The sequence below is a fragment of the Lagenorhynchus albirostris genome, chromosome 5 (assembly GCF_949774975.1).
Source record: "Lagenorhynchus albirostris chromosome 5, mLagAlb1.1, whole genome shotgun sequence".
Taxonomy (NCBI): domain Eukaryota; kingdom Metazoa; phylum Chordata; class Mammalia; order Artiodactyla; family Delphinidae; genus Lagenorhynchus; species Lagenorhynchus albirostris.
Window position 1 is genome coordinate 108753955 of NC_083099.1, and position 25035 is coordinate 108778989.

The 25035-nt window shown below is 32.9% G+C and overlaps 2 pseudogenes; one reads left to right on the forward strand and one right to left on the reverse strand.

Moving 5' to 3' along the window:
* The first annotated feature begins 468 nt into the window (after window positions 1–468).
* Window positions 469–977, forward strand: LOC132520659 (oligosaccharyltransferase complex subunit OSTC-like; annotated as a pseudogene).
* A 22557-nt stretch (window positions 978–23534) lies between these two features.
* On the reverse strand, window positions 23535–24786 carry LOC132520288 (serine/arginine repetitive matrix protein 1-like; annotated as a pseudogene).
* Window positions 24787–25035: the final 249 nt, after the last annotated feature.

Genomic DNA, 25035 nt, shown 5'->3' on the forward strand with positions numbered 1-25035 from the left:
GGGTCTTTGTTTTGTATCCATTCAACCAGTCAATGTCTTTTGGTTGGAGCATTTAATCCATTTACATTTAACTTAATTATTGATATGTATGTTCCTATTACCATTTTCTTAATTGTTTTGGATTTGTTATTGTAGGTATTTTCCTTCTCTTTTGTCTCCTGCTTTATCAAGAAATAAAGGGAGAAGACTCAAATTAATAGAATTAGAAATGAAAAAGAAGAGGTAACAACTGACTGCAGAAATACAAAGGATCATGAGAGATTACTACAAGCAACTGTATGCTAATAAAGAGGACAACCTGGAAGAAATGTAAACATTCTTAGAAAATCACAACCTCCAGAGGCTGAACCAGGAAGAAATAGAAAATATAAACAGACCAATCACAAGCACTGAACTTGAAACTGTGATTAAAAATCTTCCAACAGAGGGGGCATGTGGGACTGGCAGCCGACCGCTGCCCCTGCCGCGACCAACATGGAGAATTTGTACTGCGTCCCATTCTTAGTGCTCGAATGTCCCAACCTGAAGCTGAAGAAGCCACCCTGGGTGCACATGCCATCAGCCATTATGGTGTACGCTATGGTGTTAGTGTCTTACTTCCTCATCACTGGAGGAATCATTTATGATGTTATCATTGAACCTCCAAGTGTCGGCTCCATGACTGATGAACATGGGCATCAGAGACCAGTAGCTTTCTTGTCCTACAGAGTAAATGGACAGTATATTATGGAAGGACGCACATCCAGCTTCCTGTTTACAATGGGAGGTTTAGGTTTCATAATCCTGGACCAATCCAATGCACCAAACATTCCAAAGCTCAGTAGATTTCTCTTTTATTCATTGGATTCGTCTGTGTCCTATTGAGATTTTTCATGGCTAGAGTTTTCATGAGAATGAAACTGCTGGGCTATCTGATGGGTTAGAGTGCCTTTTGAGAAGAAATTGGTGGATACTGAATTTGCTCCCGTTAATGAAGTTTTAAAGGCTGTACCAGTCCTCTGATATGAAATATGGAAAAGGATGAAAAACAGCAGAAAAGAAGCATCTAGTGAAGACATAGGAAATGTGTTATAGCTTGGACTAGAATGTCTTCTTGGTATCAGAGACAAGCTTATCAGCATTTTTTCCTGATGGCCTATACTGACATACCAACGATGTTAAGTGTCATTTTCTTCTTCTTTTTTTTATTTCTTAAAGAAAATATACTTCATTTCTACAACTATAATATTGAATAAAGTGATTATTTTTTACAAACCCCTTAACATTTTTTGGAGATGACACTACTGACCTTCAGAAATTAATGTAAAATCAGGAAGTGAGATCCCATAAGCTGAGAACTCTGGACAGCTGATCAGCTTTACCTGTGGTGCTTTGCCTTTAAACAGAGTGTGTGACAGTGCATCATTTCAGATATGTATGTAAGACTGTTACCTGAACAATAAGATGTATGAAAGGAACGGAAATAAATAATTTTTCTAATTAAAAAAAAAAATATTCCAACAAACAAAAGCCCAGGTCCAGATGGCTTCACAGGTGAATTCTATCAAACATTTAGAGAAGAGCTAACAGCTATTCTTCTCAAACACTTCCAAAATATAGCAGGGGGAGGAACTCTCCAAAGCTCAACCTATGAGGCCACCATCACCCTGATACCAAAACCAGACAAAGATGTCACAAAGAAAGAAAACTACAGGTCAATATCACTGATGAACATAGATGCAAAAATCCTCAACAAAATACTAGCAAACAGAATCCAGCAACACATTAAAAGGATCACACACCATGACCAAGTGGGGTTTATCCCAGGAATGCAAGGATTATTCAATATGCACAAATCAATCAATGTGATAAACCATATTAAAAAACTGAAGGAAAAAAAATATGATCATCTCAATAGATGCAGAAAAATACTTTGACATAATTCAACACCGATTTATGATAAAAAACCCTCCAGAAAGAAGGCATAGAGGAAACTTACCTCAACATAATAAAAGCTATATATGACAACCCACAGCCAACATTGTTCTCAAGCTTGAAAAATTGAAAACATTTCCACTAAGATTAGGAACAAGACGAGGTTGCCCACTCTCACCACTATTATTCAACATAGTTTTGGAAGTTTTAGCCACAGAAATTAGAGAAGAAAAAGAAATAAAAGGAATGTAAAACCAAAAAGAAGAAGTAAAACTGTCACTGTTTGCAGATGACATGATACTATACATAGAGAATCCTAAACATGCTACCAGAAATCTACTAGAGCTAAGTAATGGATTTGGTAAAGTAGCAGGATACAAAATTAATGCACAGAAATCTCTTGCATTCTTATATACTAGTGATGAGAAATCTGAAAGACAAATTAAGGAAACACTCCTATTTACCATTGCAACAAAAAGCATAATATATCTAGGAATAACCTACCTAAGGATACAAAAGACCTGTGTGCAGAAAAATCTAAGACACTGATGAAAGAAATTAAAGATGATACAAACAGAGAGATATACCATTTTCTTGGATTTGAAGAATCAACATTGTGAAAATGACTATATTACCCAAAGCAATCTACTGATTCAATGCAATCCATATCAAACTACCACTGGCATTTTTCACAGAACTAGAAAAAAAAATTCACAATTTGCATGGAAACACAAAAGGCCCCAAATAGCCAAAGCAATCTTGAGAAACAAAAATAGAACTGGAGGAATCAGGCTCCCTGACTTCAGAATATACTACAAAGTTACAGTAATCAAGACAGTATGGTACTGGCACTAAAACAGGAATATAGATCAATGGAACAGGATAGAAAGCCCAGAGATAAACCCACGCACATATGGTCACCTTATTTTTGATAAAGGATGCAAGAATATACAGTGGAGGAAAGACAGCCTCCTCAATAAGTGATGCTGGGAAAGCTGGACATCTACATGTAAAAGAATGAAATTAGAACACTCCCTAACACCATACACAAATATAAACTTAAAATCGATTAAAGACCTAAATGTAAAGCCAGCTACTATAAAACACTTAAAGGAAAACATAGGCAGAAAACTTTATGACATAAATCACAGCAAGATCCTTTTGACCCACCTCCTAGAGAAATGGAAATAAAAACAAAAATAAACAAATGGAACCTAATGAAACTTAAAAGCTTTTGCACAGCAAAGGAACCATAAACAAGATGAAAAGACAACCCTCATTATGGGAGAAAATATTTGCAAATGAAGCAACTGACAAAGGATTAATCTCCAAAATTTACAGGCAGCTCATACAGCTCAATATCAAAAAAAACAAAAAAAACACTCCAAAAATGGGCAGAAGACGTAAATATACATTTATGCAAAGAAGATATACAGTTTGCCAACAAACACATGAAAGGATGCTCAACATCACTAATCATTAGAGAAATGCAAATCAAAACTACAATGAAGTATCACCTTACACCAGTCAGAATGGCCAACATCAAAAAGTGTACAAACAGTAAATGCCAGAGAGGGTGTGGAGAAAAGGGAACCCTCTTATACTGCTGGTAGGAATGTAAATGGATACAGCCACTATGGAGAACAGTATGGAGGTTCCTTAAAAAAACTAAAAATATAACTACCATATGACTCAGCAATCCCACTACTGGGCATATACCCTGAGAAAACCATAATTCAAAAAGAGTCATGTACTACAATGTTCATTTCAGCACTCTTCACAATAGCCAGTACATGGAAGCAACCTAAGTGCCCATCAATAGGTGAATGGATAAAGATGTGGCACATATATACAATGGAATATTACTCAGCCATATAAAGAAACATAATTGAGTTATTTGTAGTGAGGTGGTTGGACCTAGAGTCTGTCATACAGAGTGAAGTAAGTCAGAAAGAGAAAAAAAATACTGTATGCTAACCCATATATATGGAATCTAAAAAAAAAAAAAGTATTCTGAAGAACCTAGGCACAGGGCAAGAATAAAGATGCAGACATAGAGAATGAACTTGAGTATATGGGGAGGGGGAAGGGTAAACTGGAATGAAGTGAGAGAGTGTCATGGACATATATACACTACCAAATGTAAAATAGCTAGCTAGTGGGAAGAAGCCACATAGCACAGGGAGATCAGCTCAGTGTTTTCTGACTACCTAGAGGAGTGGGATGGGGAGGGTGGGAGGGAGATGCAAGAGGAAGGAGATATGGGGATATATGTATATGTTTAGCTGTTTCACTTTATTATACAGCAGAAACTAACACACTGTTATAAAGCAATTTTACTACAATAAATATGTTTAAAAAATAAAATAAAATGTACTTGTATACTTTTATCATGTTTTAATATCACTTATTTTCATGTTTTCTTTACCTTTTTTATCAGATTTTGTTTTCCTTGTTAGACACATAGCAGATTTATTATTCCAATACAATCTCAACCTCTACCTTTTAATTGAGGAATTTAAATTATTCCTGTTCATTGTAATTGTGATTACTTTGTGTTTTTAATTAAATATTTTCCCAATCATTTTTATTTGCTTTTTTTGTTGTTTTTCTCCTTTTCATTTTTTAACTATACTTATCATGGTTTCTTTTCTCTCTTTCTTCTAATAATATGAGACACTATAAGTCCTATATTTTTTCTGTTTTTACCCTAAAAAAGTAAATAAATAAAGTAAACCAGAGGAGTTCTACCTTATCTTTTCACTTAATTTGTAGTCAATTCCTCAGATAATTGTAGTGATCCACTCCATTCTCCAGAATCTGTTAATTTTTATTTCATTGGAATTATAGTATTCTGCTAGTAAAGTTACATTTTGGAGGTTTTGTTTGGCATGGAGTTGTGGCTTCCCAGGTGTTTGCATAGAATCTTCCAGAAATTATTTACTCTCTTGGAGTAATCATGAGACTCCTCTTGAATTTTCAGTACTGCTTTAATTACATTTTTATTTTTTTATATTTCTCGTGTAATTTTAGTGTGAGTTGGGCTGGAAAGAGATCTGAAAGTCTATGCCCAGTCTGTCATGATAAACGGGAAGAGTCTTTTTATTTCAAGGTTTTTCCTCAAATGTTACCTCCTTAGTCAACTTTCTACAGATCTGAACCAAAGTGTATACATATTTGATGTACAATATAACTTTGTATAGATCTATATTCATACTTGTATTACCATATCTTATGATGTGATAACTGCGTATCTTCATGACTTTCTCCTGTTTAAAAAACTGAGACCATACCTTAATTACTTTTGGTGTTTGTAACATAGTATGGTTTAAAAGTACAATTTTAAAAATGTATGTTAATCTTATGTTTAATGTCCTGAATAGTATATCATTCTGTATAGAAAAAATAGTGATAAATATTCATAGGAGATCCAGCTTTTAATTCTGGAATATTATATAAACATATTGGTAAATATAAAATAAATGCATTTAATTGGTATATATCTACATCAAATTAAGTAGTGTAAGATACCAGAAATCTTGTCCCTGCTAAAGCTTTGAACTTCACTCATTGTTTAATAATCATTTAAACTCTCTGATCCTTAGTTTATCCATAATCTGAGAATGAGGTCTACCTTATTTCATTTATTTATATTGCATTTGCTCATCAATGATGGAGCAGAAAGTATGCTTTTTTATTTAACAATGACAAGATAATTGAGCAAGACACTATCACTACACTCAAGAGCAAAAATGTGAAAATCAGATGACTTAAAGCATGTGAAACTAAACAATAAACTTTGACTAATACACAAATGCAAGGCATTATTATTACATGCATGCTTTTTCATAATAAGTTAAAATATAAAGACAAACTAAGTTATACCTGCAAGGATTGTCTGATAAAATCAGAGTCAATAGAGCCTAATAACCATGTATACCAATAGTATAGATTAGGTTATTTTTGCTTTTATAGCTATAAAATTAAATTGTAATGAAGTCAGTATCTTCTCATCAGAAAAGCACCAATGCCCTGTAAATTATATATAATTTGACTTCCAACTATTCAGATATAAATAAAACATTTAAGGTAAGAAATGATTCCTTAGAACAGGGGTTGGCAAACTAAGGCTTATGCCTGAAATTTGTCCTGCTGCCTGTTTTTGTAGGGCCTGAGAGCTAACAAAGGTTTTTACAATTTTAAATGTTTGTAAAACATTTTTAAAAAGAATAATCTTTCAGGACTCTTAAAAATTATGTGAAATTCAAGTTTCAATGTTGTTATGAGCTGAATTATGTCCCCCTAAATTCACACATTGGATCTTTAACCCTCAGTACCTTAGAATGTGATTGTATTTGGATATAGGGCCTTTAAAGAAGCAATTAGGTTAAAATGAAGCCCTTAGGGTGAGCCCTAATCCAATCTGGCTGGTGTCTTACAGGGATAAGGTGGTTGTCTGCAGGCCAAGGAGAGAGACCTCAGAAGAAACTAAACTGCCAGCACCTTGAATTTGTTCTTCTAGCCTTCAGGACTGTGAGAAAATTAATTTCTGGTGTTTAAGACACCCAGTATGTGGCATTTCATTATGGCAGCTCTAGCAAACTAATACAAGTGTCCAGAAATAAAACAAAATAAATGGCCAGGCTCATTTGTTTATGTTTCTTCTCGGTGGAAGCTTTCACACTTCAGAGGCAGAGTCGTTATTGTGACAGAAATGGTATGGCCTGAAAGCTTAAAATATTTACTATCTGGACTTTTGTGGAAAATGTTTGTCAATTCCTGGTATAGGGATTGGGGAATATATACTTCAGCAGAGAAATTTATGTAATGCTGTGATTTTGAAAAGACTTTCAACAATTTTTTTAAATATTAAGTAGGGAAATGCTACATAATAGCAACTTTTCTCTTTCCCTGCTGCTGTATCATGAGAGGTAGAAAAAAAGAGAATCTAAATAAGTTAGTGTTGCAATACGTTAGGAGCACATGTATAAAATAATTTCTTAATCAAAAGTACTATTACTGATAATTGTGAGAAACTGATTATTACTTTCATGGTAAACTGTAAGGCTTTGAAATGTTGAGTAAAGATACAGGAGATAATTTTTATGCTGACATATCCAGAGTCATTAAGCCATGTATTATACTGAGAATTAATGTCAAAGAAAGACTCAGGTGAATCCAAAAGAAATATTCTAATAGAAGGATAAGAATAGGATGACAAGTTAGATAAGTTAGATTAAGTTGTGTTAATTATAGTAAAGGGTTAATATCAGAAGTAGCAGTAGCACTGGTGTTGCAATCAAGTGGTTCTTATTTTCTTGAGAGTTGGATGAAATGTGAAAAAATATGAGAAAATGTCAATCCAACTTTTCTATTGAAAATTCGGAAAATAATATATCTCAAGGGACACAGTAGGTGTAAAGAGTTGCAAATGCCTAAACCTTCCAAGGAGAGAAGATTCTCCAAGTCCCAAGGGAAAGAGGTGCATGATGAAAGGGAGCTTCCTTGCCAAAAACTGTTGGATTGGGTTTCTGCAGTTTTATTCAGTACAAAAACAAATCGTAGGCAGTAACCTAGGTCTCCCAGCAACACAGACACATAAGAGAATGTAAGGTTCTATTCCATGAACTCACACAATTATGTGCTCTAAACAGTTGTGTTCTTATTCAGTATGGAAGGTATAAAGGAAAAAAAATGAACAGGTATAGTACCATTGTATTCTTGTATTCTATAGATGTTTGCCCCTACTATGTGCCAGGTGCTCTTATTGGATCTGACATAGAGAGAAGTATGAAGCAGGCTCCTTGTACTCTTATACGTAATAGACTCACAGAAGCAATAAAGTTGTCTTTCACCAATAAATTTGCTAATGTAATCATTTCTTTAAAAATAAAAATCATAAAATTTTAGCTTGATAAAAGTACTATATATAAGATAAACCTTAGTAGTTTTTCAAGGACTATAGGAAAGCAAACAAAATATGCCTAACCTATAAAAACCCTTATTGTACACTCTTCTTTAGAAGAGTCCTAATATCTACTTGATAACTACCAAGAATATAGCTGTTAAAGAACAGCCTAGTGGTAGATGACAGTTAAAAGAAAACTACCAAGTCATCGATTAAACCTATTTCAGATGCTCCAGATTTTCAACAGATAGATATTCAGCATGCATGTGGGTGGAGAGGAGTGCTATATGCATCATATTTAGATTTTTTTCCAGTTAGAAGAATTATAACTTGATAGGCAAACAGAAATTTTTCATAACTGTGCTCCTTATAGATCTATCAGCTAGCAGCTAGAATGTGTGAGACATACACATTATACAAAATGGAAAGTGGGGACTTGAATAATGATGATTTTTAAAATGTGGAAATGGTGGCCAAAATTAGCTTCTCATTTTCAATATCATGAATTCAGGGAATTTAACACCTCTATTCAAAATAAATTACGTTTTCAGACTGAAGTAATTTTCTTCAGATTTCATCCTTTAGAATGAAACAAATTGAATATATTATATAAAACTTTCATAAGAATTTATGTCTCAGGTGTTGTGGTAGATGCAGAAATTCTGTACCTTCATATTCCTGACTCTAATATCATACTCTTCTTTTAATTATGATACATTTGTCTTTTTTTTTTCAAATCATAACATTTTCTACTATTTCTGACTTAGGATGTTTCCATAGTAATATTGTCAAATTTACCTGAAACAGAACCTATCTTCATATCCTTAAAGTAATTCTTTCAAACAAGGTTTATATTCAGATGAAAGAACTCTGCCCAATCTTCACTTCTATTGTATTCCCTAAGGTAACAGAATTTACCAGCTCATCATCTTTTTTAGGCACTTACACCAATAGCAATTAGTAAAAAACAGGAACTGTTTACTTGCTGTTTATTTCAAACTGTTTATCAGTTAATTCCATTTATCTACTTAATTATCTGCCATTACTTAGGCATTTTTAATCATTTTGCCTCTTTTTACCTTGTTAATATAGGTGATAATGACAAAGCTTTTAATAAGAATCCTAATAAGACTTCCAGCTAGAAAACCTGAAATCTTATCCAGTATGTATTGCATGTAATTAAAAGAAGGAAGATAAAATAAGGAAGGCAGGAAAGAAAGCAGGTGAAAAGAAGGACTAAAGAAGTAAAATGGAAGGAAAATAAGAAAGAGGAAGGAAAGGAAAGAAAGAAAAAGGAAAAAAGAAAAGAACAAGAAAATTTAATATTAGAGAAAAATCTAGCAACTCACAGAATTCAGGTTCATTTTCACTAGGATTCAAGAAGAATAAACAATGTTAAATGGGTAGATATAAGCTGGACTGATGTAGATTGTTATCAAACTATTCATTGGAACAAATTTATGTTTACTTACAAAACATATAGAAATATATATTTTGATTTAGTTGGATATTCTATCATTTTAAGTGTGTCTGACTTCTGGGAGCTTTAAAATACTATTTATCCATTTTAACACTTATACACACTTATTTTCTAATTTGTTATCAATATATAATCATATATCTTATATTGTGAAGTCAGTCTTTTTCTCCTTCTCTCTCCCCTTTCCTTCCTTTTTTCTTTCTTTCTCACTGTGTTTCTCTTTTCTTTCTTTCTTTTTTTTTAATCCATTTATCTTTTATTCTTCCCTATGTAAGATCATATGATTCACACTGGGACCTACAGAAATTGCTTAGAGAACTATTAGCAATAAGGAAGAATATATTTACTGATATATATATTTTAAATGCCCCTTATAATTTTGAGTTCAAATTGAATTGTCTATATTATAGAAGTAATGAGAATATTACAAAATTTCCAAACATTAAACATAAATATGGGTAGATATTTCCCTGGGTATTAAAAATCAATGCCATTTGCTATAAAATATAAACAGAGTTCTAGATGTTGCTCTTGATACATAGAATTCGGAATCATTCCCTGGGAATAGACAGAAGATGTTTTTCTCATATTCCTCTATCAGGCAGGTTTATACCTAAGGGAAATTGATACATTATTAGTCACTGCCATGCTCCATTCACCAAACTGTGTGGTAGAAGAAAGAGTCAAGCTTTGCCTAGGACATTCTCTAGTCTAGTGACCTTTGCTTTGCTCTAGGTCTACACAGTGGAATAGACATTTTTCTTCCTTTTCCTTCAGGCACTATATTTCATGAAAAATTCATTTTTTCCTTGTCTCACCTCTAAGTAACTCTTCGTAAGAAACACAGACAAAAGGAAGTGACCTTGAGTCCATTTGAATGACTAGTCCTGAAATGTTGGCTTGCTGTTTTCTGCTTTCACTGTGAGTGTCACACTTCTTATACTGCCTCTTGCATACAAATTAAGCTGTTGCCTTCTACTGTGCTTTGCTCATACCAATTAGGTCCTCCAGACAGATCCCAGTCAGCTGGCTATTATTGAAGCAGTTGGGTTCAAAGTTCCTTAGAAGACTAGAGTACAAAAGTTTTTCACACTTGTTAAATAGAAGCATTGGAATGAGCAAAATTCTGTTGTTCTTAAAAATGAAAGGAAATGCAATAAGCCAGAAAATTTTAAGTTAGGAAGATATCATGAGGTATTATGCTGGGTTTAACAATGATTACAATTATGACTTCAGGAATGGTTAACTATGCAATGGCTCAATATCAGGACAAAACTTCCCCCAAACCAAAAAAACAAACAGACAAACAAAACTGTATTATAATATTTGTGAATAAAATAAAATAAATATGAAATAATATTAAAATATTACTAATGTAAACTCCTAACATTTTATATACCCTACTTAGCATTCCTGAGCCCATGTTAAAAAATACAGATGCTTATAATCAGGCCAATTCTTTTCAAATAATAAACCTGTATCTCAAAAACATGGATACAATCTATTAGTCAAAAATTATCAACATGGAATATCAGAGAGAAATATTTAAGGAACCCCCATCAAAACTTTAGAAGGTTGTAGTTAGGCATCTGGGGAAAGAGTTGGAAATAGAGATATACAATAGTTCTTAAAACCCAGAGGTAAAAGGAAAAGCCTTTTTATTCTGTATTTTACAGTACTCCCATAACACAATTTGAGACTAGTTGGTAATTTTTAGCCTAAAATAACCACTCCTAATATCTTTGTCTTTTCTTCTTAGGATTTGATGTATCATTATTATAAATCATGAGACAGAAGGTGTTTCAACTTGTTTCAGAATTCTTTTTTAATACTATGATGTACAACTAACATAACTGTTATTCATTGGGTTTTGTAGCTTTTCAAAGAGTTACACATGTGGGATTGTCACATCATGTGATGACCTTGATGCGTCATTTGACACATATAAATCATAGACTTTCAAGAAATTTATTTTGTGCATATGATCTTCCATGACCTGCATTTAAGTAAAAATAGGGGGATTTCACTCTCATCCCTTTGCTTAAGGATAATCCCAATTTCCTCAACCTGGCTCATAAGGTCCATCATGACCTAGCATATATTCTGTTTACACTTGGGGAAAAATGTGTATTATACTGTTGTTGCTTGCAGTGTTCTATAAATGCTAATTAGGACAAAATTTTCTAGGCTTTTATATCCTTACTGTTTTTCTGCTTTATTTTTCAATTAAATATTATTGTGAGAAAAGTTCTGTTTGAGTTTTCTGTCTTCTCACTGAGGCCTTAACACTGCCTTCAGGCAGTAAGTAAGGTGTTACACTGACAAGACTTACCTCTTTTTTTTTGGCCCATTTATCTGGGACTCACAGTTTTGTGCTGCTTACTGTCTAATATCTGAAAACTGTTTTTCAGATGTCATCTAGATTTCTATTTGTTTAAGTCAGAATGGTAAATCTGGTTCCTGTTACTCCATCTTGTCAAAAAGATAAAAAATATTTACTTCTTTTGTTAAAAATTTCTCTCTCTTGTTTTTCTCTAGCATAATATATATATGTATATATATATATATATATATATATATATATATATATATATATATACAGTTGTTAACACTGGTTTTCACAGAAGGAAAAGATTACAAGGAACTTTCACTTTTCTCATAGGCTATAGCATATTTTTTTTCATTTTGACAGTATAAAGATAAATACAATCTAGTTTACATGCAATAGGTCATTTCATATTTTTAAATTCAGCTTTAAGAACAAAAAACAAAATTGAAATAAATTGTTCTATTTTGCAGAAGAAGAACCTAAACCTGAGAGTTTATTTAAATTGTTTAAAGCCATATCATTTTAATTTATAGTCATAGGATTAAGCTCCACTTCTACTGTATTCTTAATACTGTTATCTCCAAGAGTGCACACGTCGTTACTTTGCATTATTTATTTTCATCATAAACTTATTTAACTGTTTCATTTTCATTCTTAAAAATCAGATTCACTCTCAAAGGAAGAATTGCTGATACAGTCAGACCTTTAAACCAATTTAAAAAATAAACAAAATCCATACAATGAAATATAGCGTCTGTAACTGACAAGGATATCAGTGGATTTAAAGCTTCCCAGGGTGATTACTTTGAAGTCTATTGTTCTTTCCTGTGTATTTGTTTAAAAACAAATAACATTTATTATTTTATCATTCATATTCAATGACATTAAAATAATATTTAAATCACAAATATAACCATCATTTCAATGCATAAGAGTCTGAAATCATAATACACTCATATTTTTCTCTGTCCTTTAGTGCAGTAACAGAAGAATTTTCCAGGTAGAGAGTATAATTAGCAAATCAATGGGTTAATTTAAAGATATGCAATTTTCAATAATAATGAAAGTTAACATTTCTTATGGGAACTGGCTTAAACTGGGTTATGAGAAAGTATGAATAGTTAAAATAGATTAATAATCTTTCAAATTTGGGATATTAAGATTGAATAAGATGCTTTTAAAAACTTTATTAAAATGATATCTTTGTGTGAGCAATTCTGGTCATAGAGATAATTTTTTTCCTTTCTTTTTCCCCTTAACCTCCTGGAAAATGGCTATATTGAAAACCTCCTGGAAAATGGCTATATTGTCAAAATATAATTTTGACAATGGCTATATGGTCAAAATATAATTTTCATTGTTTATATATGAGTTTTTAACTGTATGAGAAAGTATGAATAGTTAAAATAGATTAATAATCTTTCAAATTTGGGATATTAAGATTGAATAAGATGCTTTTAAAAACTTTATTAAAATGATATCTTTGTGTGAGCAATTCTGGTCATAGAGATAATTTTTTTCCTTTCTTTTTCCCCTTAACCTCCTGGAAAATGGCTATATTGTCAAAATATAATTTTCATTGTTTATATATGAGTTTTTAACTGTAAACTATTTTAAAAAAACTAGTTTTTAACTGTAAACTATTTTAACTGTAAACTATTTTAACTGTAAACTATTGAATGATAAAGATAGCTTATGGGATTCTTGCCAATGACACTGAAAATATATTAATTGTTTTATATACGTTGGTACAGATTGATTGAGAATTATTGAACAAGCAAAGTTTCTTCAGACACAGTCCCATTTATTGACTAGACATATTTTTTTATTGCCAGTTATTTTTAGATCCAAATTTTAAACCTGTATGTCTGTACTAGAATAAAACTTATTTTATTAATACACAGGCTAATTTGATCAAATAATCCTTAAAATTAGGCTCCTAATTTGCAAATTTTATCAACCCCTAATTTTTTACATACTAACTATGAATAGTAATTCACTTTTATTTTTCATGGTCTCTACTTGTCTATACCTACCTACTGCTGTAACATCTGTAATTGTACAATTTGTACTTGGAAAGCTGGCAAATGGCTGACTTCCAAAATTTCCTGACAATATAAATTAATATGTACCATCAGAGGTACCCCCAAGTGGTATAAGAAAGCAGTCTCTTGGGTTGTTTTTATGGAAGAAGCTGGAAGCAAAACTGAATAGCTCTGGCTCCCATACAGCAGACATAAAAACACTTGTGCCTTTAATGTTGTCCCTGATGGTATGTACTAATTCACTCTAAATTATTCTGGTTTCTATTTTTAAAAGAATGAGAATGAGAAAAAAGGCATTCAATGTATGGGTACATTTATGTGGGCTTTTGTCCGTAAATGTATACATAGTATTTTTATCTATCTACTGATCTATCTCCACATAAAGAGCTTTGATGATATATTTAAACTCTTCTATGAAGACCACTTTTATATATGAGTTCTTCACTCTAAGGAAAAAAAATATAAAATTCTAATTAATGTACATGAAAATATAATTTTAAAAATTATAAATGTTTTACTTTAAATAGCAATTTTTCTTCTTACATGACAAATTATTATATTAACATTGATTTTCTCATAGTTCATAGAGCCTTGTGTTTTAGGAAGACAAATATTTATCCTAAAAATTTTTCTTGGACTGGCAAAGATATGGTAAGACATATTTTAAGATCATGAGTGAATTTTTGACGTTAAAATCATTCTTAAAATATTTTTACCAAATGAAACAATAGTCACTGTTTCCATAAACTCCCATAGCATGCAGACACGCAGAGGGCACACACACACATACATAAAACTTTACAAAACATATTTTCAAAAATGATTTCTTAAAAAGAAAATTTTTTCGGGACTCATGTACAGACATTTCAAAAAACAAAACTTTTGTTTTTAAAGAAGAGTCTTTGAAAACCTCCTGGAAAATGGCTATATTGTCAAAATATAATTTTCATTGTTTATATATGAGTTTTTTAGTTAAATAGCCCATTCCTAATAATACAGTTTACATATTACTAGAAATAGAGGTAAATATTATAGGCTTTCTCCTTACCACTTAAATTCTTTCTTAAGTTCCACAAAATTTTGATAAGCTAATACAATATCAACTTCCCTGATTTAAATTTAAGGCTTCTTAAATAAGTTCTGATACATAGAATAGAAGACAAAGACAATGTTATTACTGATTAATTTAGCTATGTATAAAGATATTTGCCAAAGTCATTTCAGGGTATTTCATATTTTTAGAGTCCATCACCTTAGCATAGGCATCTTATCCTCTTTATTGTATTATATACTTGCCAAAGATGCATATGTCTACTCAGTAATGTTTGCTCATATTATTTTCTCAAAACACTCTTCTACTGATACCCCATTTTCAGGATTCTAAAGCTTCTTGGCTGACAATTCTCTTTTTTCTGTACTCTTCCTCTTCATATCTATACTTTGTCATGTCTCAAGGCCATTGCTAGTGTTAAGACCAAGCTGACAAATCAGTGAGGCCTGCAAATGAAGTGTTACATGTATAATGTGAGCCACATGACATTGATGTGAGTAAATTTAGTTTTGTATAGCTATTTAAGAAACATAAATAGCTGATTTTTTTCACAAAATTAGCTTATGTTGTATATAAATATCTATATGGTCTATATTTTAAAAAGAATATATTTGCCTAAATTCAATATATTTTTCTTCTAAATGATGAATTGAAGAAACTGTTGTTTGGAAAGTGGAAAGATATAAATAAATTGTAAGTTAATTGTAAAATGTTCTCATCTCCCTATCCATTCCATATTATTGATGATACTATTCCCTAACATCATAAAGGATACATTGAAATGTAATTATGAAACCCATGACTTGTCTTTTCTAGTGATTAAAATAAAAGTAATTAAAAGCACAAAATGTAGAGGTCAGTTTATTGTTTTCAGTTTTATTCATTAGTTCAATCAATACTTATTAACTCCTAATTAGTTATATTAGACAAATCAAATATTTATTGTGTGCCTACTCTGATATAGACATCTTCCAAGAGCTGATGATAATGTAGTCTCAGCTCTTATGAATCTTTTATTTTAGTGAGAGATGCAGACACAAGATAACAAAGAGATATGTGATGTGTCAGGTGATGAAAACTGCAGTGAAACAAACAAAAACACACCTCTGAGACCTGAATTACTTAGGCAGCAAAACATGTAGAAAATACATAAGATAAATTTGTTCTCAGAAAAGGGAAGAGCTAGTGCAAAGGATCTGTGTTAGTTTCTGGAGGCTGCTGTAACACATTCCTACACACTGGATGACTTAAAGCAACAGGAATTTGTTATCTCATAGTTTTAGAGAACAGAAGTCAGAGATCAAGTTGTCATCAGAGCCATAGTTCCTCCTGAGGCACTAGTAGAGAATCCTTTGCCCCTTCCAGTTAATGGTGGCACCAGGCATTCCTTGGCTTATGACTGCATAACTCCAGTCTCTTCTGTCTGTCCTCACATTGCTGTCTCTGTCTGTTTCCTCCTCTGTGTCTCTAATAAGGACAATTTTTTGGCATTAGGGCCCACCCATATAATCCAGGATTATCTCACCTTGAGACCCTTAATTTCATTACATCTGCAAAGATCCTTTTTTCCAAATAAGGTTACAACACAAATTCAAAGAATTAGAGGGTCATCATTATCTTTTGAGGGGCTGCCATTCAACCATCTACAGGCTCTAAGGCAAAGACACATGTAGGATACTCAACAAAGAATGCCATCATGTTGATTTAGTGTGAAGATCAGGTTAAAACATTACCACGGACAGTGTTATGTATTGAGTTGTGACCCCCAAGAGGTATATTGAAGCCCTCACACCCAGAATTTGTGAAGTGAACCTATTTGGAAATAAGGTCTTAGCAGATGATCAAGTTAAGGTGAGTTCAATAGGGTGAGTTCTAATCCAGTATGATTGGTGTCCTTATAAAAAGGGGAAATTTGGACATAGACACAGACATTCACAGAGGGAAGATGATATGAAGATGGTTATGTGATGATGGAAACAGAGATTGTACTGATGTAGCTGAAAGCCAAGGAATATTAAAGATTGCTGGGTACCACCAGAAGCTGCTAAGTGGCAAAGAAGGATTCTATCCAGAGTCTCAGAGGAAACATGACACTGTGGAAACTTGATTTTAGTCTTCTAGACTCTAGAACAGTGAGGCATTAAGTTTCTGTTGTTTTAAGCCACCCAGTACTTGGTACTTTATTACCATAACCCTAGCAAACTAATATAGTCAGGTATTATCCAGGGCATTAGGGGAAGATAAATCTAGGGCTTTGAAGTCTATGTGTATCCGTGAGGGACTGAGTTCAGCCACGTGTAATAGAAAACCCAAATGGCAATGTAATTCATTTTTAAATATAGTTTTGAAAAGTTTATTACATAACAAGGGGTCCAGGGCTGTTATGATGGATTCAGTTCTTCATTAGATATTCAGAGGCATTCTAGCCATCTTCTACATCATCTATAGAAAATGATCTCTATCCTTATAAGATAGCTGCCAATTTTAAATGACACATTCACATTCCAGAATGCTGAAATGAGGAAAGACCAAAGACAAAATAGGAGTGCCAGCTGAACCTGCTATCATTGTAGGAACATTCTTTAAACTACCATAAAATTTTCTGCTTACAGCTTTTAAGCCTTTATCTTACCTCTCTCTGTAAGGCATGATAGGAAATGAAGTTATGGAGATAATCACAGATCACTTCAAGTAAAATCAGAATACTATTAGTAAAGAAAGAGTAGAATGGGCAAACATGGATATTGGGTAGCCTCTGCAGTATATGATGATAAGGATTTGGTATTTTATGCTGATAAACTTTATAATCCATTTCAAATGATTTTGAAAAGAGGATGCCAAAAACTGACCTATATTTTAAAAGGTTATCTCTGCTTGCATTGCTGGCTATGGACCATGAAAGAACAAGAGTAGGAACATGGAAACCAGTTAGGACATTTACACAAGAGGTAATGGTGGCATAGTCTAAGATGCCAGCAGTATAGGTGGGAAAAAGTAATGATATTGGATATATTTCAAAGTTAAAGTTGACAAAATTTTGTTAAGGTTTAGATTTGAGGTGTTTGCTAAAAAGAGGAGTCAATGATGACTGGAAGATATTTGTCCAGAGAGACTAGAGGATTGAAGCTGCCACTCCTGGGATGGGGGATATTGTGGGAGAAACAAGTTTGATGGTAGAAGTCAAGAGTTTTGTTTTGTAATGTTAAGTTTGAAATGCCCATTATATTTATCAATATAAATATTCATATAAACAAGAGTTTATGAGTCTGAAGTTCAGAAATATACCAGAGTTGCAGATCTACATTCAGGACTTATAATAGATATTTTCTTATTTGTTTTATAGAAACATCAATATGATAAAACAAACATCAATTTGCAAAAATAGAAATATAAAAGTTTGTTACATTATTGTCATTACTATTTTAGTGATAATTATCTAGACATTCTCTATGCATTGATTTTTACATATAAGATAGATTATTGTGTGGTATACATACAGAATTTTTAAAAAACCCTATACTGTTGTCATAAAAGAACAATTCTTAAAGGATATATTGTGCAGTAGAAAGTGCTAAACTCTCTTTGAAAGCCAGATCAGAAAAACCTTATTATATAAAAACTTTTTTTTATTAGAATGTGCTTAAATCTGATATTATAAAAGCCAGATCATAATGAAAATATTTATTTAATTTGAAAATAAGATTATTGTTCTTCCCTCTCATTTGCATGAGTACTGCTCTCTATTACTTTCCATTTTGAATTGTGTTTTGTAGTTGGTTTTCTTTGTTTCATTGGTTGTATTTCTCTTTCTGACATTTTCATATGTTGTCCTGTAAAGGATGAATTTTCAAGTACTTAAGGCCTTCACAAGTTATCTTAGGACTACAAAAAATCTATTCTGCCATTTTGGATTTTCTTTATAGCAGGAGGATTGAAGGTTGTGATTTCCTTGCAGCTCAAGGCAGTTGGTCCTCAGTAGGAGCAAATGCTTACAGCAACCATAAACCTTGAAAAGATTATTGTCTGTATTCAGATATGCCTTTTCATATGAAAACAAAGATTCTGAATGCTACAGAGAGCTGCAGGGATTTAAGGGTTTTTTTTTTTTTTAAATAAACCTAATACAGTAGCTACAAGCTATGAAACTATATAGGGGGTTATCATTAAGGAGAGTCTTTCATGAACATTTCATTTTTAATTCATTTCATATGAAACAAAGGCTTATAATAGCAATCAGTCAAAAAATAAATACACATCAATGTTGTATTATATACTGCATCATTGTAAAACATCAATTCTTTTGTCCCTTGCATAGTTTTGGGTCATTCTATTTAAATAAAATTTTGAAAGTGGATAAGTTATTTTCACCAAGTTTAATATAAAATTTGGCTGAACCTCAGAAATTATATATAAGTAAACTTCGACTTTAAATAAACATGGGTGTTCATTTTGTACATAATAGAATACATTCATGTCATTGAATAATGCCAGCACCATTTCAAAATAATAATTTGAAGACGTGTCTTAGGACAGTTATTTAATAGGTTGTTTGATGTCATGCAATAAAAATTTAAAAGAAGTCAAGTGACCCATGAATAGACTGTTCTCCTACTATGTGCATATAAATAAGTCATTTCATCCCCTTTGTTTCCCATTTTATAAAATAAAAAGTTATTCATGTAATTAGAGATCTTCAGAGGAAACTCTACAAGTGTCCTCAAAATGTTAAATGTGTCACAAGGGGCATGTAACAGAGGTGTTAATGGCTTTGTATGGTGACTCTAATTTTAATTTTGAATGATTATAATCATGACTTTCAAATGTGTCATTTGAAAATATTCTGGAAAACTTTTATGTTTAAATAAAAACAATAGTTACTGTCAAAAAATTTAGCTAATTATTATTACTACTACCAGATAATCTATGTTGCCTATGTGGAAAGAACTCTTTATGAGGGTAAAACATAACAAAGTCAGAAAAGTCAATCTGACAAGATACTGATAAGATTGTTAGAACTAGAACATAAACATTGTAAATCATAGTAGATCTGAAATTATACTTATAGATAACCTTAGGCCTATGAAATGGTTTCCTTTTGCATATAAATAAATATTATTATGCTTTTATTTTTTAAATTTTCTTTGTGGATTTTAGTGACAAATTGTGATCATGGTAGCTTTAAATCCATAAAAAATAATAAGACAAAATTTAGAATGAAAAAAGCACAAATCGTACGGAAGAAACTGATCATTGGAACGGGCAGGCCCAAATCCAGTGATCATTTTAAGGATCACTTAAAACACCAAAAAATTCAATAATTTTCTGCCCAATAGGTCACATTACTATAAGTAGGACTTAGAATGCACACCTTAAATACAATTGTAGATCTTGGCTTGCTCATCCTAGCTTCTTTTCAATTTTTTTTACAGTGACAATATTTTTCTCTGTATCTTAAAGCTTAGATCTGTGAAATTCCCCTTCAGTTTTTTTTTTTTTTGCGTGAATTCATTCCATATCATGTAAATATTTAATGTTTCTAAATGACCTTTATGTTTGAATCTAGTATCTTACACCAACAACTTGCAGAAAACCAGCATCTGAATTGTTCCTGCTGAGAATGTACCACTAAGTCCACAGTGTAATATCACTTCTTCCTTGGGACAGCTTTGCAGTGCCAAAGGCACAGATACCTGCTTCACAGGCCAGGAGAAAAACTAATTTCTAAGAAACTAAAATATTATTGCTTTGATATAGACTTTATTGGTGAACACTGCATTATTCTTTGATTTTTAAAATATATTTCATAACATAGACTTCCCAATTTATCTCACAGTTCTTTTTTTTTTCTTTTTTATATCAGAGCATAGTTGATTAACAGTGTTATGTTAGTTTCAGGTTACAGCAAAGTGGTCCAATTATACATATACATGTACCTATTCTTTTTCAAATTCTTTTCCCATTTAGGTTATTACAGAATATTTAGCAGAGTTCCTTGTGCTATATAGTAGGTCCTTGTTGCTTATCTATTTTAAATATAGTTGTGTGTCTATGTTTAAATAGTACCAATATGTCTATGAATAATGTGGGATAATAAGAGTAATATATTATTATGGGCAGAATTGTGTCTGCCTGCCCTAGATTCATATGTTGAAGTCCTAACCCCCAGTACCTCAGAATGTGACTGTATTTAGACATAGGGTCTTTAAAGATATAACTAAGGTAAAATGAGCGGGTCCTCTGATAATATGAGTGGGCCCTAATCCAATATGACTGGTGTCCTTACAAGAAGAGTGCCTTTGAACACAGACATGCGTACCCATAAAGGAAAGACCACGTGAAGATAAAGGGAGAAGATGGCCATTTACAAGTCAAGGAGAGAGGCCTCAGAATGAAACAAGCCTGATGACACCTTGATTTTGGAACTCTGGCTTCCATAACTGTAAGAAAATTAATTTCTGTTGCTTGAGTCACCCAGTCTGTGGTATTTGTTATGAAAGCCTTAACAAACTAATACATATATATTCAATTATCTTAAGTAAAGGAAAGTAACTAAAAACTACTTATCATACAAAGTTCACCATGGAAAACAAAAGAATTATTAGTAGAGTCCTTGAAGAATGATAAGGACAAAGGGGTGATGGAATTTCCTAACATTCTTTAGCTATGCTAATCTTTATTACTATATCTATGTTATTAATATTATATTACTATCTCTAATTCTTTGTCTATGCTAAATGAGTTACATTTAAAAAATAATTTTAAGCACTGTCAAGCACTATAGTGGAAAAACCTTTACCTTCCTCAAAGATTAGTGTTGTTTTTAGATATTGATTCTAATCTTAATAGTTGCTATATAAGGCATTCATATTCATCATATATTCTTTAAGAATTTAATAATCTATATTTTATATTAACTACTTGTGATTTGGGCAAATCATGTTATGATAAAATATCTGCAATCTGCTGAGTACTTATTTTACCAAAGGTTGATTTTCCTTAAAGTTTATATAGTAAATGGCCATATTTACAGATTTTGGAAAGTAGATATAGGTATAGAAATGATGAAAATGAAAATCAAGTAGTTAGAGTTCTCATTTTGGGTTAAAGTAACTAGGTACATTTAATTAGACCAATTATTCAATGCTTTAATTCTGTCTCTTTGTCAAATAGAAAATGAAATATAGGTTTTATTTCCTTCTAGTTCTAAATCCTATTACCTATAGTCTGTGATAGGGGTCAGTATAGAACCAGATAGTAATTATTTTAGGTGTTTTAGTCCATACAGTCTCTGTTGTGAGCTCAGCTCTGCTTAATTCAGTTGTTGTAGTGCAAAATCAGCTACCGATAATACATAAAGAAATGAATGTGGCTGTATTTCAGTAAACTTCATGTATAAAAATAAGAAGTGGACCAGATTTGGTCCATATGCTGATTTCTATTCAATAAGATTTACATATCACCATCCATAACCTCCTCAGATCTAAACAAACATATATATATATATATATATATATACACTTCCCTTTAGTAGAGATATACATATATTCCTACTAAAGCCCAAGATCTATGTCTCATTGACAAAATAAATATACATAATAGAAAATTGTACAAAGATATATGATTAAGCAAGTTGTAAAACCGTACATTCAAAATAGCAATAAATTTAAGTAGACAAAAGTACTACCTAGACACAACTAGTGGCCTTACTGTAAATCAAAATAACAATGAGAGAATGCATTACAACATCAGTAAGTTTTAAACGTTGTGATTACTACTACTTCTTTAGCATTGCAGGGGAAACAAAATTCTCATATACTGCTTCTGAAAGAATGAATTATAATAGCCATTTTGAAAAGCACTGTGGTAATTACTTACTAAACTTTAAAATGCATGCTAATGTTAATGTTAATCACTCAAGAAGAAACTGGTCATCAATTGTCTTGTTATCAAATAAATTGAATTAAGTTAAAAACCTTCCATTAAAGAAAACATCACAAATAGATACGGTATGTTAATGAGGGTTTTTCATTTGTAATTTCATTTCTGGTAATATCTTTCTCTGATTTTGGTGTTAGAATAATTCTGTCTTAAATTCAGCTGGGAAGTATTTCTTCCTCTTCTATTTTCTGGAAAAAGATTGTATAGTATAGGTATTATATTTTGACTACTTATATAAATAAAAGATGAAGACCATTGCATTAAAATATTCTTTTATAATTTTGGTCATTGTTGTGTTCATATTGTTCAGGTGTTGTGCATTGTTCATTGTTCAACAATGGTCAAATTTCTGGGCAAGCTTTACAAACCATGGAAGGGTTAGAAACATGGTAACTTAAATGGGCATTACAACTCAAATGAGAGAAAGTAAATAAAATAAAATCAACTCTCTGGGAATAGCCATGGGTAACGAAAGGAAACATAAGAATGCCAACCATATTTAAGATACTTTTAAAGAAAAAAATTGGCTTAAAGTATTTCACTCTAAATTAGTCAGCTGTCAATGAAAGAATGACAATTATATACTATGAACACTTTTCACAGTGTAAATCCATTGTGCGCAAGCCACATAAAACTTACATCATACCAAACATTTCCATCTTTGGGAAATATGTCAGCATTCCACGTTGATCTCAGTGCCTTTTCTCACAGGTGCCTTCTATGTCATCAAGGTTATCCTTAGCTTTACCTTCAGTTTCTCCTTTGGCTCTGGTTCTGGCTCAGTTCTTCCAGTTCTGATGCTGTTTTGGGAGCAGGAATGATTGCAAGGTCTACAGTACCTGCCGCAGCAGCAGCCAGTCTTTTTCTTCTTATGTTTTCGTGCTACTGGGTGACATACTGGGCAGGAATGGAGATTGCCAGGGATCAGAAGATCCTGAAACAGATCTGGAGGATGAGACCCTCATGAGAGACTGAGGGCTTGTTGAGGCTGCCTTCTTTTGTTTTTTGTCGTTATTGTTTTGAATTCCAGAGTCCTAGCCCTACAGCTTGGGGTTGTGGACTGCCTTTTTCCTGTTTTGCTGCTGCTGCTGCTATTTCTCTTAGGAAGGGAGTTGGGGGAGGGGTGAGTGAGGAAGAAAGGGTGAGAGGGGCTCAAAGTGGTCTGAGGAGCTCCAGAGTTAGCGAGGACAAATGCTGTTTGTTTGGTTGTGGTGATGATGCCTCTTGGGTAAACAGGATCAGGGAAGACCCTTTCTTATGCTTTGATGCTAATGAAGGCAAAAATCTCTTGGTGACTGACTGGGAAGCTTCTTTCAGAGGTGGAGAATGGGAGTCCCTGCATTTCTGCGGTCAGATGGTGATGATTTCTTTGGGACTGGGGTGGGGGCTGTTCTTCTCTTTGGGGAGTGAAGGATAAAATCGCCTCTGTATTCTAGAAGGGTATCTTCTTGGGAAAGATGAACAGATGTGGGACAGGAGAAGGGAGAGGACTGAGAAGAGGAGGGTGGGGGAGGAAAAAGAAGTCGCCTCTGATTGGCTGTGGGGACAAATTCTCCGTCTACAGGGAGGGAAGCCTCTTTCTGGCCCTCTCGTGGCGAAGCACCCCGGGAATGGGAATGTGTCCGCAGCCTGCCTACCTCGTTATAATTCTCATGAGACCTCCTGAGTAGAAAGTTACTGAGCAGAGAAGGAGCCAGTCATATAAAGACTGCTGATTTTGTTGGTGATATTGACATCCCTGCTGTACCAAATCTGCTGCTCTATTTTGCCACTTTCTCTTTTGTCCTTTTAGATGACTCTAGTTTTGTAGGTTCGGGTGCTGGTGAGGGGCACTCTCATTTCTCAGTGCCTGTGAGTTTGGTCATGTTACCTGAATTTCCCTCTGGAGATATAGAAGCACAATTTTTCTTGTACGGTTGGACTTTACAGCGTTGAAAAATGACAAGCTTTTGGCAGGGGAGTTGCTGGAGGTGATAGCCAGTACCTTCGCCTAGGACTTGCTGAAGGAGATTACCTGCTACTTTTTCGTTGACCCTTAGGTTTCTTATATGGTGATGTAGAAGGAGGTTTCTTCTGTGGTGATGAAGAAGGAGATGAGTAAAATGCTGAACTACTTCCAGATTATGGATGAGCATCTTTTTGATTCACTGTAAATCTACTCCATTTATGCCTTGTTGGAGGAGACATCTGTCTTTGGTGGAGTTCTCCTTTGAGGGGCTTGGAAGCCTTCCCTGTGGCTGTGATCTTCAACAGTATCTGTGGCACTGGATTGGTTTAGAATCAGGGCAGCTAGAATGCATTTGGGACCTCAATTTGGAACATGACTGAGTGAGTCTTCTTTTCTTTTTTGGACATTTTTGTGTGCATGTT